The sequence below is a fragment of the Triticum dicoccoides genome, chromosome 3B (assembly GCF_002162155.2).
Source record: "Triticum dicoccoides isolate Atlit2015 ecotype Zavitan chromosome 3B, WEW_v2.0, whole genome shotgun sequence".
Classification (NCBI taxonomy): Eukaryota; Viridiplantae; Streptophyta; class Magnoliopsida; order Poales; family Poaceae; genus Triticum; species Triticum dicoccoides.
In genome coordinates, this window is record NC_041385.1 from 64,641,211 (window position 1) to 64,658,513 (window position 17,303).

Sequence of the window (17,303 nt, forward strand, 5' to 3'; positions counted from 1 at the left end):
TTCAGGGCGGCGGCGCGAGACGACGACGACGACGGGCGGCGGCGGGGACAGCGACGACGACGACGGACGACGGGCGACGGGCGGCGATGACGGGATCGAGCGGCGCGCGGCGATGTCGCGAGAGGTTGCAGACGAAGTGGGGAGATGTAACTGAAATTTTCGTAAGTGCTATATATATAGGATGGGCCTTTAGTACCGGTTGGAGCAACCAACCGGTACTAAAGGCCAATTTTTTCTTTTCTGCAAAACTTGATGGTCAAAGTCTGGAGTTATAATCAAAGTTTAAAAAAAAGAAATATCGACGTGCAATTAGTTTTTGCCATAATAGAAGAAGTCCGGAGTTGTAATAAGTTATTAAAAATAAAAAAGAGGTGCAATGCTCGTTAATTTGCTTCAAACCTTTCGGAATAGTGTAAACTGCACTGCGCATAGCTCCATGCAGTCTACCGTATTCCTGAAGGCTTGAAACTAAGCAACATGAGCATTGAGCCTCTTCTTCATCGTCTCTGCACTCAGGGCTTATAAACCGCTCCTAGTCCCTCTCACTTCGCGAGGTGGGACTAAAAAACAGCTTGCCATAACCTCATTAGTACCGGTTCGTGGTACGAACCGGCACTAAATGGTGGTGGTGGGGCCATAGCCTGACCGCAGGCTGACACAACCTCTTTAGTACCGGTTCGTGGCACGAACCGGTACTAAAGGTTCGCCACGAACCGGTGCTATTGATCGCCGCCACGAACCGGCATTAATGTACACATTAGTGCCGGTTGAAATTCAAACCGGCACTATTGTGCTTCACATTTGACCCTTTTTCTACTAGTGTTAACTCCGTCAACCACCGGCAACCACGCCACCCGCGAGGCCATGGTTGCCCGCCCGCACCTGAGACGCACACTCCCCCTGCAAACGTCGCGCCTCCCGTCGCCAGAGCCGCCGCCCTGCAACCAGACAACCCCGAGACCTACACAAAGGCCCCAGCTTTGGACCAACCGATGGCCCTCGACCGGCAGAACCACCCGCAGATGCTCCGCTGGAATACCTACACCAACCCGACTGTGGCCGAGGAATGGTGGAGAAAGGGGAGCGGACGGATCCGGACCGCCACATCCCGTGCCAGCGACAGGTGGAGCTACCGCATCGAGGCCACCCATCCCTCCAACCGAACTCCCCGCCGAGCACGAGGAAAGGGGGAGGAGGAGGAGCGGACGCATCCGGACCAGCAAACTATGCCGGCGACAGGTGGCGCGACCGCATCGAGGCCACCCGTCCCTCCTACCTAGCTCCTCGGCGGGCACCCCCGTGACGCCCCACCATGGTAGCTGGCACATATCTCCGTGAGGCCATCTGCAAACGCGCGCCCGCCAAGGAGGGAATCCAAATCGACCCGCCGCCATAGCCCAGGAAGCTCACTAGGGAGGCCCTCCCGCGCCGAGCGCCGCCGTCCAGGCGCAATGGCTTGCCTAGACGAGGGTCGTCCACCTCCACCGCTGCCGCGCCGCCCCCTCACCATCGAGCTCCGGTGAAAGGGCCGCCCGCAGCCCAGGCCGCCCGCAGCCCACAGCGTCAGGGGTGGACCCAGACGCGCCGCCGCGCCATCACCACCCGCTGGCCTGCCACACCCGCACTGCAGCGCCGCCACCCCCCACACCAGCATAGCCACGGCAGAGGGCGGCCGCCCGCAGCCTAGTCGCCCCCGACCGTGCCTCGTGGAGACCAGATCTGAGTGCCGCCGCCAAAGACGCCCACGCCATCCCCGGCCAGCACGAGCCCGCCACCACCGCGCCGCCTGTCCCGTCGCCAGCCTGCACCGCCGCTGCACCTCAACGCCGATTAGCAGCCATGTCGCCGCGCCCGTCGCCAAGCGCTGCGTCCCTGACCGGCCACCGCATCCCGCGCCGAAGCCGCCGCGCGAGGAGACGAGGAACCCCGCCGCCACAGGATGACCGGGCTTCGCCCGATCGCGCCCTCAGGCGGCGGCCAGGGGGGAGGAGAGTAGAGGGGGGAGACCCGGCGGCGGCGGCTAGGGTTCCCTCTCGGTCGCACGCGGGGCGACGCGGGAGGGAACAGAGGGAGATGCTAGTCTGTATGGGCCCCGGTAGGTGGTTCAAGTCTTTTCGTAAAGCATTGATTTGCACTGTTTTGAAGCTTTTTTGTCGAATTGCCTAGCTGAGAGACTGTGCAGTTCAGTCGGGGATTCAGACACGCCGGCTAAAAGCACGCTTTTGAAATTTTGAAGGTGCATTTGAATTCTGGGGGGATGGAACAGATCGACAAAGGCAATGTGGATAGTGGTTGTCTGCACCTGCTCAGCAATGTGGAGATGTGCTCTGCTTGCTCTGTAGCTAGCCCCAAACCTGTGCCTGCTTGATTGATTTATCAAAGTTTACTGTACTGGTTTGGTTTTTCAACTCTATCTGTAACATGGCTCTCGCTGATGGTAACCTATGGTCAACCCTTTTTTTAGAAAAGGAGGATGACCCCCGGCCTCTGCATCTGGGAGATGCATACGGCCACTTTATTGATTATTCTCGAGGACCTTACAAAGTATTACAACAATGTGTCTGAGTCCACCATCTTGGCAATATATGCCCCTACTCCTATCCAAAATGATGAAGGGGTGCTAGCTGGGCCACTACCCAAACCACTCACCTAAGGCTAACATCAAAAGCCGGAAGCCGAAACTCATTCGGAAGCCCCAGCCGAGCCACATACCGGGTCTGGGGCACAATCCGATCAGACGCACTCGTGTGTCGTCGCCGCCATCTTCCACAGGTCTTCAGATCATATTGAGGCTTCTACCTTGTCTGGCCACTCAGCCATCGACGTCACCATGACGCCAGACAACAACCTCCTCCTGCGCGAGCCCATCTTTGCGCATCGGGCGCCGAGTCTCCACAGCGCCATGCCATCGATCTCCGCCGCCATCCACTGTGTGAGATGAAACACCGCTCCACCATCCCTCCAGCCAGCACTTGCTCCAAGACGATGCCCCCAGAAGGGAAAGCGATAGAACACCATCATCATCCGATCCGGAAGACCCAGATCTGGGGTTTCCCCCTGAGCATCCCGAACCTGATGGCGCAGACTGCCGGCGATGCCTCGACCATCGGCATTAGCTCCACCAGACGAGCGTCACCTACGTCGTTGCAGCCTCCAAGATGAAACTGACCAGAATGCATATGTTGACACCGAACCGCCGCCACTTCCACCGCCGCTTGAGCAGCCCCCGAGCAACGCCTTCAGGAAGGAGCACGCCACCATGGTGTCATCGTCGCTTGGAACAGGGGGGTCTGAGGTTTTCACCTGAGCTCCTGGGAGGGGTGGAAGGAAGGAGGTCCTCTCTGAAGCCTCCAACAAGGGAAGCAACACCCAAAGGCACTGCCATCGGAGTGGCCGCCACGCCGGCCAAGAGATTCCCCCGGAACCCTTCCAGCCACCAGATCTGCAAGGCCAGCACCCAAGAACGGTGACCGAAGCCACCAAGGGCCGGATCCGCTGCAGATCGGAGTAGATCAGGGTCGAGGACGAACATCACCATGGTCACCAACATCCAGCGAGGATCCGCCGCCGCCGCCGAAGCCCACCACCTCCCCGCCATCCACATGGCCAGGGAAGTGGCCCACCTGTCCACGCCGGCGCCGCCCGCCGCCAAGCTGCGCCGCGTGCCACCAGCCATGGCCGCCGCCATGGATCCGAGCCGCAGGCGGGCCGCCAGCCGCGGTGCCCCGTGGGAGACCAGGGCGCGCCGGAACCCCAGATCAGGTCCAGCCCGTGCGCCGCCCACCTCGCGCCTCGCCGCGCCTCCTTCTGCCGCTGCCTCGGAGACCAGGACCTGGCGCCCCGCCGCCGCCTTCCTTGGGGCCGGCCCGAGCTTCGTCGGGGGCGTCCTCTGGCGGCGGCAGGACGGCTGGGGGGAAGGGGAAGAGGGTGGCGGCACATGGTCAACCCTAGGTAGCTACGACAAACTTTCCCCTCGAGACTTTACTGGTGAGCCCGTGGATTCGCCTTCTCTTTGATTGCCGCTCCGGCGGCCGATGGCAGGGAAGAGAATCCCGGTGCCCCTCTTCGGATAGTAGTTTAAGTTAGTGTTTTATCGTCCTCGCCGGTGCGGCTCTTCTTCTTCGAGGTTGTCTTCTCAGCTTCAATCCTTCTTGAGTTCGTCTGTTTGGACGTAGTTGACGGAGCTCCGACGTAGATTCTTGATGTCACCTGGAGACGGTGAGGTTAGGGTTTCTTCTCATTTGGCGAGTTTTGGTGTCAGATACTTCAGATTTATGCAAGGGTTCAATGGTGACGAATACGGCTCCAGGGCGCTGGTCCTTAGTGGCATGCACACGAAGACTTCCCGATTGTCATTGACAAGGCCAAGCCAGCTCCGGTAGGGAAACGACAACGACGACTCGTTTTGGCAGCGGTGGTGGTCGTTTGGTGGTCTCGGAATGTCGACGTGATTTTTATTATATTTGAAATGTTTTGCACTTTTGATGAATTTTTATAATAGCCTGATCTTTTCCTTAAAAGAAACTCCGTTGAAGATGAGTTACGGACATGTCCTCCTTTTTTTTGAGGTAGCTCAACACTTATTTCAAATGGTACGGACATGTCCTTATAAAATCCTTGGCTCCAACGAACGACATGTGGAAGGGCCACCCTGAAAAGAAAATGTAGAAGGGCATGTTCGGAAGTCACACGGCTTTCTCAAATCCTTGCCCCTGTGTTGTGCCCTCCTTTGGTGCCACGATGCGGGTTAGTAGCGAAAATGAAGATGCAGTTTCATCTAACTTTTTAAACCCGAATTCTAATGTGCTTTATTTGGGATGTGTTTTCTTTTTTCATTTTACTTTTCTTTGAATTTTTTTCAATTTCCTTTCCATGCTGTTTTATTTTTTCTTTCTTTATTTTGCAACCATTTCTATTTCTTTTATTTTATTTTCCATGATTCTTTCTTTGTTTTCTTTATTTTGGTTTCTTGTAAAAACACCATTTTTTAAAATACACAAATATGTTTTATATTGTGCATACACTTTAAAATAATTGCAAGAACACTTTCGTAAGAAGGCATGAGCATTATTGAATTATATGAATATTTTTTCTAAATATATGAACATTTTTAAAATGTGCAGATTTGTTTTAGTTTCATGAACATGTTTTCACGTACATATTCTTTTGTCCCAAAATGCGGGAGCATTTTTTAAGTATACATGTGGGCATCCTTTATTATTATTTTGTTTATGTTTCCTACATACTATTTTCCATTTTTGTTGTTTTCTGTTTCTACTTATTTATTTATTTTTCACTCTTTCCGTTTTTCCCTTTTAACTACAGAGCATCTTCGAAATATGATATGAACATTTATTAAGTGCACCAAAAACATTTATAAAAAAATGTGGAACAGTTTTAATACATGATGGACATTTAAAAAATGATAATTTTTAATAGATTATGAATATTATTTAAACATGCGATGATTAGTTTGTTGACGCATGATGAACTTTTTTTTAAACATGCTTCCTCGCAGGTGCGTCGCTCGGGCGGATGATGGCACTTCTTCTTTAAGTTTGTCTTCCGGGCTCGGTACCTCCTTGAGTTCGTCCATCTGAACGTAGCTTGTTTTCTTGGTACGTAAAGTTAGCGTTTCTTGTCATGTGACGAGATTTGGTGTCAGGTGCTTCAGATCTTTTTAAGGGTCCAAAGACGACGATTGCTACTATAAGGTGCTGGTCTTTAGGGGCATGTGCACGAAGACTTCCCGACTATAAACACTAAGATCAAACCGGCTCCGATAGAGGAACGACGACAACGTGCGTTGGCGGCTCATTCTGGCGACGGTAGTGGTCGCTCAGTGGTCTCAGAGTCTCAATATAATTTTTATTATGTTTGAAAGCTGCCATGTTTTTTTTCTTATTTGAGTCTACACGCGATTTTATAGTGTACAGCTTCTGCCTGCTACATGGGCTGGCAAGCCCAGCGGCGAGGAGTGCTGGCATGTGCAGCGCTGCTTGGGCCAGGGAAAGGGGTCGGCGAGGTAGCCCCGTTGGGATCCGTCCGGCGAGAGTATACCTGGCCATACCTCGGGCCGGGCCGGGCTTCGGGTCGGGCCTAGCCAAGCCCGACAAAAAAACCAGGCCCGAGCCCGGCCCGGCCCGGCCCGGCCATCGGGCCTGTTTTCTGGGCCTGAGCCCGACCCAAACACATAAAAGCCCGTCGGGCTCCGGGCCGGCCTGGACAACCTTTAGAGAAATGCAAAAACGACGGGCCCGGGCCCGGCCTTCGGGCTCAAAATCTAGGCCCGAGCCCGGCCCGGGGGCAGCGTCAGGCCGGGTCGGGTCGGGCTTTTTCGGGTCGGGCCGGCCGGGCCGGTTTTCGCATGGCCAGGTATAGGCGAGAGGAGATGGAGGCGACGGGATGGCGGTTGGGAGTCGCTGGGGAGAAGCAGAGGGCCAGGATGAGGATGACATCTGGAACAGAAGATTGCGCGTGCTTAACCCCCATCTCAGTATGGTGCAGCCAGCTAGTCCCTCTTCTTTTTCGTCTTCTTCCTTTGGGTTCACCACCATGACTAAACATCCATCTTAATTCCCACTCCTCACCCAAATTCGTGCACCTCGACAGCACACTAATTCTCCCTGGATCGCGTCGGAGGGGGTGGGGCGGGACCTCCATGCGCGTGACGGCACAGCGGTGATCTGATCCATGGTGGCGCGACGGCGTGCTCCGGGCCGAGGCCTTGGGTGGCGGCGCGGTTGCCTGGTGGCGAGCCGGCGGCGGCGGCGTGAAGAGGGCGCCGTGGAGGTCCGGGCTGGCCAGATCAGGATCCCGGGGCGGCGGCCCTAGACGGCAGCAGCTGGTGAAGCTCGGGCTTCCCGCGGCGGCATGGCATGGTGCAGTCCATATCCAAGGCAGATCTGCGTCGGCGATCTCGTGATTTTGCCACGGATTGGTTCTGATCAGAGACGGTGATGAGCATGCGGGATCGATCTCGGCGGCTCTCGCGGTTTGGCAAGGTGGGGTTGGAATCCTCCTCCCAGGCTCCAGTGCTGGCGCATTCAGGCAGTGGCCGGTGTGCCAGGGCTCCTACGGTGGCACTGCTGTTGTGGTTGGTCGCCGGATCTAGGCGGCTAGATCTGGGGCTTTGAAGGCGGTCGAGACAATGCACAGGTTGTCTGGTGGATTTCTTGGGACAGATCCGAGTGAAAACTTGGTCTTCAGTCGTTGGCCGGAGCCGGTGATGACTACGCCCTTATAATAGTTTCCTTCATGAAGGCATCATCGAGGTACAAATCCCAAACCCATCCAATACCTCCGGGGGAAACCCTAGATCAGTTGATCAGATGACGACGACATTCATATGTCGTTACCCCCTTGGGGTGCAGCATTCTTGGAGATGCACTCGGGCTCGAGGGACCAGCGGATGGCTTCTTCGGTGGAGCGGTGTTTCTTTCTACATATTCATGGCGGCGGCTCTTGGCGGCATGGAGCAGCAGAGGCTTGGCGTCAGATGTGTGGTGAAGGACACGCGCAGGAGGTCGACGTTGTCTGGCGTCGTGGTGGCGTCGGCGGCAGCTAGACCGGGCAAGGTCGATGTAGCAGTACAGCTCTGAAGATGGATTGGTGGCAAGTGGCTGCGGCGGCCTCATACCCGGTAGGCGTCCTGGTTGAGGAGCACGCCGGACTGGTGGGTGCCCATACCCGGCAGGCGTCCTGGTTGGGACCTTAGGTGTTAGATGTTAGGTTTGGCTGCGAGGTTTGTTTGGTATTAGGCCCAAACTATCAATTGGATAGGAGTAGCGACAGATGTTGCTTAGATGGTGGCTTTGGTCTTACTGTTGTACGACTTTTTAAGGTCTTGTGTTAATAATTAATAAAATGGCCGTATGCATCGTCCAGATGCAGAGGTCGGGGGTATTCCTCCTTTTCTAAAAAAATTATTTGGAGAGTGGAAGTAACTATTACTCCTGGAAATGTCATACCTGAAATGAAAGATCAAACTAGCTTTGTCTACTACCTAATTCCTTCATACAAAATCGTTCTCATCGTGCATGTTATCGTAATTTTAGCTTTGCTGTCTCATTTGTTTTGTCTTGCCAACTACCTCTTCGAAATTGCCTCCATTAATATTTGAATGACCTATTTGCAGTTATCCGTGGTCTCTGTCAGTTTTTTGCTACTGATTGAAACAGTTTATCCGCGGTTGGTGAGGTTTCTGTCGCCTACGTTCATAGACGATCGCCGCACCGCCTTTATTATACAACAAAGCAGTTTAATTATGACCAGATGTTGATGCACCTTCACATTGAAATGACCTCTCTTTTCTTCCGATGTTGGGTGTGGTTAGTCCTGCTTACTGTTCGGCTTTAAATTTTAAATTTTGAGGCTGCGTCCGGGAACGGAACCCCGTGTACATACAGCACGAGGCCTTTTTCAGTTTTCAGCATCAGCTAGGATGCCAAAGCCTTTGGACAAGTGCTTTGTTGTCTTAAAAGTCTGTGGAACAGAGGTCTATTTGCAAGAACATGCGCCGTTCCGATGCTGCAACCAGCATATCACAGTATCATCTTGCTATACTTTTTTACTGTGAGCACAGACAATTTCACTGCTACTTTAAACCAAGCAAGTTTCCGCACTACCTATCCTATTAAGCAGCCACAAGAGGTTGCATTCTGCTTTTTTTTTTAACAGTTGCAGGAGTGACTGTTACTTGCCTTTTGTTGGCTCATCTGCCTAAGTTATGCTTATAGTTATTTTCAGTATATGCTTTGAACAGGCTTTATGTATTTCCTTTGTACGAGGCGTATGTATGTATTATTCTCTGCGTTATCTGAATGAACGACCCCCATCAGCAGTGTGGTATTTTAACCGTTCCGCGTGGCCCCTGTCTAGTTTTGCACATAACTTTTCTCAATGCTGAAAGGGTGTTCCAGCTTCAACAAACAAATACTGAAAGGCCATTCCCATTCTCTCAATACAGAACATCTACACGCTACATACGTAAGCACGACGTGGCAGGCATGGTCAACTATCTTAAACCGATGATTGGTCTGTTGGCGATTGCTTGCACCTTGATGATTGGTCTGTTGGCGATTGCTTGCACCTTGATGATGATTGAGCTTGTTAATTTCATATTCCTCTCCCAATAGTACTAAATAAGTATACATCGAATACGAAAACATGCACACGCTACATATATATAATGTACACATGGAAGCAGACTGGATCTGACTCTATCGGTAGAAACAATACTCTTTGCAGGTCTGACATGTCCTTGTGGAAACTCTATGCAAATTGACTTAAACTATTCAGTGGCAGTTGGCACTAGTGAATGCTGCTTGCCAGTTAATTAAACAGTGTTGAAAATAAGCAGCCAATGGGCAAAGCAGCTCATGTGGCAGTTCGCCAATCTCTTTCTCAAGACTGAGACACCATCCCAGCTAATGGCCGGCTTTGTCTCCGTCGACTCTGCTCTCTAACCTTCAGTTTCTACGCGAGCAGAGGAGGGGGCTCTGGCAGGAATTCCTTGGATCTGGTAAGGCACCAGGAAATTTGCGGATTTTGTTCATTCCGTTCTTGTTCTTCTCCAGTTAATCATTCTGCATACATATGTATGCCTCTGTTCTGCTGCCAGGATGCAGAGCAAGTTACGTCTTGGTCGCTTGTGTTCATCCTTCCTTTCCTGAACTCTGATTAGTTTACCCACTCATCACCATCAATTCAAGGGGTTCTGTAGATGCAGGAAATGGTTCGTGCTACCATAGATCTGCTTTCAGTTATATATATTCAATCTGACTGCTCTGCAGTTCTGGATCTATGACACAGTGGGTACACGTTACTCCATTTGTTCACTAGTTGATCCATAATCTTGTATTATCTTCATATTGCAGGAGTAGCAGCAGCAATCGCATTTTTTATCCTCTGTTTTCCTTGTAAGATTTTAAGAATAGCAATTGGGTAACCATTGGAGCGAATTGCGTCTTCAAGATAAGCACTATTGGACTATTGGTTCTTATTATCGACGGTTTTTCCTTGTTGGAAGAGTGGTTTGTAAGGTAAAGACTTGCTATCGAACTTTCATAACTATCATATATTATGGGACGGAGGGAGTACGATGGAATAAACTATCATATATACTACGCTAGCATATGTGAAACCGATCAGGAATAAGATGGGTCAGACAAACAAATATATGGCCTCTATGCACTACTTGTTGTAATTAACCCAATGCAACATTTTTCGTGGTTCAGTATGTATGCTTATATATGCAGCTGCCATTCAGTGACCCAAGCAAACTAATAAACCATTTTAACATTCAGAATTAAAACACATCTAAATTTGCAAGCACAAACAACGAAATAACAGAGTGCCAGCTCAGGGATTCAGACCTCAATATGTAGCCCTATTCAGGGTACTGTATCTGTATTTGTACTCATGGACTCTTTTATGCCTGTATAGATTTTGGAGACTTGACTCATTTGGAAAGCATGCTGACACATTTTGTGCATTCATTTCCAGCCTTCAGTTTCCATTCACTGAAACAAATCACCTAGGTGTTTTTGGTGGATCTCCCTTGCCGAGTTTGTCTGATCCATGGCGGCCATACTTGGATCTTTGCTTGGATCATGTGCCAGTAAGTTGCAAAACATCATTACCGATGAGGCCATACTAATCCTTGGGGTGGAAGAAGATCTCAGAGAAGTCCTGCAGCGAGTAGAACTAATACAGTGTGTCATATATGATGCTGAGAAAAGGAGGACAAAAGAGCTAGCGGTAAACAATTGGCTCGGCCAACTGAGAGATGCTATATATGATGTTGATGAAATCCTGGACGTGGCTAGGTGTAAAGGTAGCAAACTACTGCCTGACGATCCTTCATCATCATCAACCACATCGGCTGCATGTAAAGGTCTCTCGGTTTCCTCTTGCTTTTGTAACATCTGGTCACGTCGTGATGTTGCTGTTCGGGTTAGAAGCCTCAACAAAAAAATAGAGAACATTTTAAAGGACACGGTATTCTTAACACTCAACACTAGTACACAGCCTACTAAAAATGGTCCAACATCCAAACTTATAAGAAGCTCCAACCTTGTTGAGCCCAACCTTGTGGGGAAGGAGATCATGCATTCTAGCAAGAAGTTGGTGGAATTAGTTCTAGCGCACAAGGAAAATAAGTCTTACAAGGTTGCTATTGTTGGAACAGGAGGGGTTGGTAAGACAACTCTGGCTCAGAAAATATTCAAAGACCAAAAAATAAAAGGAAGCTTCAAGTTGCACGCATGGATTTGCGTTTCACAAGACTACAATGAAATAGTTCTTCTTAAAGAGGTTCTCCGGAATATTGGTGTGCATCATGAGCAAGGTGAAACCATAACAGAGCTTCAGAGGAAGCTTGCAGAAACAATTGAAGGAAAGAGTTTCTTTCTTGTTCTAGATGATGTGTGGCACTCCAATGTATGGACGGATCTATTAAGGCCTGCATTACACGAAACAACATCTGGAGTAATATTGGTAACCGCACGAGATGATCAAATTACAAGCAGAATAGGTGTAGAGCATACCCATCGAGTTGATCTGATGTCAGTGGAGGTGGGATGGGAGCTACTTTGGAAGAGTATGAACATTGAGGAAGAGAAAGAAGTGCAGAATTTAAGAAACACGGGGATTGAGATTGTTCGTAAATGCGGTCACCTCCCTCTTGCAATCAAGGTTACCGCTAGTGCTTTGGCAAGCATAGAACTGACGGAGAATGAGTGGAAAAAGTATTTGGGCAAATATGCTGGTTCGCAGGGCATGCTCTCCGATGAAATAGAAGGAGCTCTGTATCTAAGCTATGATGAGTTGTCGCATCATCTGAAACAGTGTTTCCTTTATTGTGCTTTATATGCTGAAGATTCTATCATTGAGCGTGAAGAAGTTACCTGGCTATGGATTGCTGAAGGTTTCATCAAGGAGCGGCAAGGCCAATTACGAGAAGACATAGCAGAAGAGTACTACCACGAGCTAATCCACCGGAATCTCCTCCAACCAGATATCTCATATTTTGACATGTCTCACTGCAAAATGCATGACCTCTTAAGACAACTTGCATTGAACATATCAAGAGAAGAATGTTTTATTGGAGATGTTGAAACATTAAGGGGTGGAATTATGTCAAAACTGCGACGTATTACTGCTGTTACTAAGAAGGATATGTTGGTGTTACCTAGAGTGGATAAGGTGGATGTTAAGGTGAGGACTTTCCTAACTGTTGAGGGTCCATCGAGAATTGAGGATACATTGTTCAAGAGATTCCTGCTTCTTCGTGTTTTGGTACTGAATTACTCACTTGTAGAAAGTATCCCAGACTATATAGGAAAATTGATACATCTACGTCTACTTAATCTAAATCGTACTGGTATATCTTGTCTTCCGGAATCCATTGGCTCCCTAAAGAATCTTCAAATACTGAAGTTGAGATGGTGTCATTATCTGCGCAATCTTCCTTCTGCAGTGACCTTGTTGAGAAGTTTAAGATGTCTTGATCTTTTTGGCACAGAAATAAATCAGGTTCCAAAAGGGATAGGAAAATTGAAGCTCATCACTTATTTAGGAGACTATCCTGTTGGTGATGGAACTGATAGTGATGTTGTACAAGATGGATGGAAGTTGGAAGAGTTGTCTCCTTTCTCGCATATGAGGTATCTTGCTCTTGTTAAGTTGGAAAGAGCAGCTGACTGCAGTACAAATGCAATTCTTACAAACAAAAAACACCTAAAAGGACTAAGACTAAAGTGGACTGAACGTGGAGAGGGGTCATATTCAGAAGAAGATGTTAGCAATACTGAGAAGGTCTTTGGACAGCTAGTACCTCCATGCAACCTGGAAAACCTAGTTATTTCAGGATTCTTTGGTCAGCGGTATCCCACCTGGTTTGATACTACATGTTTGTCCTCACTGGTGATGTTGCACCTAAAAAAATGTGCAATCATGTGTGGAACTTCCACCGATTGGGAAGCTACCCAACTTGAAATTCCTGAAGATTACTGGAGCACATGCAGTTATCAAGGTTGGACCAGAATTTGTTGGCTGCGAGAAGTGTGATCTAGTATGTAATGAGTTGGTTGCTTTCCCTAAACTTGAAAGCCTGATCTTCATGGATATGCCCAATTGGGAGGCGTGGTCCTTTTTTGATAAAGAAGTTGCTGCTGATGAACGGGGAGAGGATGCCCCATCTGCAAGGCTGCGACTGCTGCCTCGTTTGGTGAAGTTGTACCTCCATGGCTGCCCGAAGCTGAGGAATCTCCCGCAACAGCTTGGAAAGGACACCGCCTTTGTGAAGGAGCTCAGTTTAAGAGGACTAAACAACTTAAAGGCCATGGACGACCGCCCAGTGCTCTCTGAGGTCCTTGTTATTGGGTTTTGTGAAGGCCTGGAGAGGATCTGCAGCCTCCCGCAAGTGTCAGAGCTGCGTGTATTTGGTTGTCCCAACTTAAGCCATGTAGAGGGGCTGGGCGGTTTGCAGCGGCTGGGGGTGGGTGAGGAAATGCAAGAGATCTCGTCATGCTGGGTGCATGGGCTTCAAGAGCAGCACCAGCGACTTCATGGCGAAGATCTCGATCTCTATACTCTGTTTAGGGAGTAGCTGGCTCAAGGTATATTCGAACACTGCAAGCTGGTTGGATATTTAGTAGTATGTCTTTGATGTCAGCCATGGTTCATATTCTCACAAGACAATTTTCCAACTCATTCGATTCATGCATTGGAACGCCATACAATTCCTTAGATTATCATAACCGTCCTTTTAGAGTTTATAATATTGGCATCCAAACCTAATTTCTCAGTATTTGCTTCCATAAACCAAATTGTGTTTGCTAATTCATATTATGTCCTGGGCAAAATGGTGGCAGGCTAGGGACTGGTGGTGCGGTTCTTTTCGGCTGGCAAAGCACGAGCCATACCAAGCTGAGGAGGCCTGTCCATGCTGAAGATGTGCAAGTGTGCCATGGTCTGTAGCGAGCTGCTGGTGAAGGAAGTGTGCTGTTTTTCTTTGGGCAGGTGCCCTGGAATTAATGTATCGAGTTTCATCTTATTTCTTTCTGAACTTGTCCCAGAGACCTTCGTTGTGCTGAACTTGTCCCACACATTTCGTTTTATTTCCTTCTGAACCTGCGTGGCACGGTTCCGTTGTTTGAATGAAATAGATAAATTCCGTTTGGCACGATTTTGTTGTTTGAGTAGAAGTGACGAATTTCGTTGTGTTTATTTCCGAGTTTGGACCTGAGGCTTTGCCACACTGAAACTGAGTGACATGTATCGCCAAACCTGTATTTTGTTTCTGTATGATTTGATTATTATGTGATGGAAGTGAGGAATTTCGTTTTATTTCTTTGAATGTAGGAATGAACATTTTGTTCCACTGTATCGCCAAACTACATAAGTAGGAGGACTATTTGACTAACCGGAGAATAGCTCAGTCACAAGTGAAGACCCCCCGACCCCGCGTTGCCAACCCTAGGCGACACGGGATGAGATCGTGCCGCCGGCCCTCAACCACCTCTCACTGATCTCTCCCTCCTGCCGCCGCCTGAGTTCACGCCAACGAAGCCCGGGCTGTGGGTTGTGCTGGCCGCGGCGGGGTCTTCTCCCTCGCGAGCGGTGGCGTTTTCTTCTTTTTGCAGCGACATGGTCTACAATGATTCGGCGGTGCGGTGCCGTGGGAGCCCGGCGGCGGCAGCGGCAGCGCGGCCTTCTCGCGGCGGAGGCACCCCTGTGGCGGCCGGAGTTTCGGATCTCGTTGGGCCTAGATGGGCTTTGGCGGACCGACGGATCTAGTATGCGGCGACAGGTTGGCGTGGTGGGCCTGATAAAGCCGGTTGCTTTGGCACCGTGGTGGTGCCACGGCCGGTCATGCGGCTGGATCCTTGTGGTCCAGTCCTCGACAAAGAAGGCGGTGATCCTTGCACAAGAAGCTGGATGGAGTTATTCGAACAGATCTGGGTGAAAACCTGCTCTCGGCTAGATGCCAAGGCCGACGATGGCGGCGCTCTGCGGTGTTGTTTCCTTGTTGAAGGCATCGTTATGGAGAAATTCTAGACCACTATCTGCTACCTCTAGGGGGAACTCTAGATTGGTAGATCGGAAGACGGCGATGCTCTTGTGTCGTTTACACCTTGGGGGCGTCATTCTTGGAGGTGTACACGGACTCGAGGGACCAGTGGACGACATTTTTGATGGAGTGATGCTTCATCCTATACATTTATGGCGATGGATCTCGATGGCGTGGCGCCCTGGAAATTCGGTGTTCGATGTGCGACGATGGACTCACGCAGGAGGAATGACGTTGTTTGATGTCGTGGCGGCATTGATGGCAGAGAGGTCTCGCACGATCGATGCGTCAGTTTCTGCTATGAAGATGGATCGATGGAGGACGGTGGTGACGTGTTTGGCAGGGTGCGCATGTGGTGCCCACTGCCAGTGTGTTGGACCGGTGTATGACCCAATACGGGTATGTGGCTAGGTTGGGGCATCCGGCTTTAAATTTTAGGCTTTGGTGCAATGTCTGTTTGATATTAGGCTCGGATATTTGGCACCCCTTAATCAAGGGGATGTTGCCAAGATGGTGGCTTCAGACGTACCAATATATTATTTTGTAAAAGCAAGATCTTTATGAAATAATTAATAATATGACTGCATGCATCGCCCAGATGTAGAGGCCGAGGATACATCCTCCTTTTTTAAAAAATTGACTGACTAGAAATCATAACACATCAAAAGTACTCACTCTGTAAAGAAATATACTCAGTAACTTTTGGCACGTTTTGAAGCAGCTATCTGGAGAAGTGTGAGCTATGAATGGGCAAGCTCTGTTTCTCTACAGTTGAGTTCGAAAATAGCAAGGGAAATTACACGATCTGCCATACCGATAGTCCGGTCCAATGCAAATTCTCTTCGGTGCTAGTATCTTCTTCTATTATGAACTCAATTAGTACAATACAGTGCAAAATTAAGGGGTGAAAGGTATGCGCTCCTTAGTTGAAAAGTATTGATTTGTGTAATACAGTGCAGAATTTTTACCGAAAAAGACTTTCGCTCCGCTTTATAAATAAAGCAATGACCAACAACATCCAGGTACAGACGCACACCACCACAACACGCACACACCCAAGGCAGGATACATAGGCGCTGAGCGCAGCAACACGACCCCCAGCACTACTCGAGCACCCCGGACTCCACCAGTGAACACGCCACCACGAAGAGATGCAACCGCATACGACGAACCGTGGGCTCCAAGACGGTGCCTTCAGGAAGGGTACGACCCGGGAGCGTCGCCACCGCCTGATCCGAGTATCAAGGTTTCCCCCGGAGCCACGCGACAGACAATGAGAGCCGCGACGACGCCTTCAAGAAGGGAGCGAGCTACGCCGCCGCCGGTCTGTCAGAAGAAAGAGCAGGTTTTCACCCCGGCCAATACTCACTGCCATCGAACGCCGCACCCCGACAACCACGCCGCCCACACGGCCATGGCCACCGGGCAGCACCAAGCGACGGGCTCTGCCCGAGAGCACCGCGCAACCACCACCAGGGCCGCCACCCCGGAATCCAAGACCTAGGAACCACCACAACCGACACCCGCCGCTACCCCAACGGAAGAGACGATCGGATCCCGGGGCACACAAGTCCATCGATTCGTCCTACAGCTCCGGGCGCGAGACTAGCTTGGTCCTGCTGCCGGGCGCGAGATAAGCTCGGTTCTGTTGCCGGGCGCGAGACGGGCTCGGTCCTGCTGCCGGGCGCGAGACGAGGAGGTCCTGCTGCTGAGCGCGAGACAAGCACAGTCCTGCTGCCCGAGCACGGGACTAGCGATGGGTCGCAGCAGGGAGAGGGCCATCCCACCGACGAAGATTGCGCCCGGGCATCGAGAAGAGGGGTCGAAGCTCTTCACATGCCACTCACCAACGGGCCGACGCCGAAGAAGTCCGGCCGCCGCCGTGAGACGATCCTGACCACCACCATGAGCCACCCCCACGCCGTGGTAGCCCACATCCCTGCCGAGCGCAGCCCGCGGCACCTGCCATCGCCGGATCGGCCGGGGGCCAGCAGGTCCACCACCACTAGGGAGCGCCGCAGCAGGGGCAGCCATCGGAGCAGGCCACCACCTGCGGCGAGCCGGGGCCCCGCCACCACAAGGGCCCAGAGCACCTGAGCCGCAGCCGCGACGGATCTGGGCCGCGCCCACACGCCGCCGCCGCCGGGATCAGGGCACGCCCCTAGCCCGTCCCAGCCACCCGCACCGCTGCCAGCAAGCCGCACCCCCGCCGCTGGCCGCCGTCGCC

At 50.9% G+C, this 17,303-nt stretch overlaps 1 pseudogene; it reads left to right on the forward strand.

Annotated features, from left to right (window-relative positions):
• The first annotated feature begins 9,372 nt into the window (after window positions 1-9,372).
• LOC119274725 lies at window positions 9,373-14,318 on the forward strand (annotated as a pseudogene).
• Window positions 14,319-17,303: the final 2,985 nt, after the last annotated feature.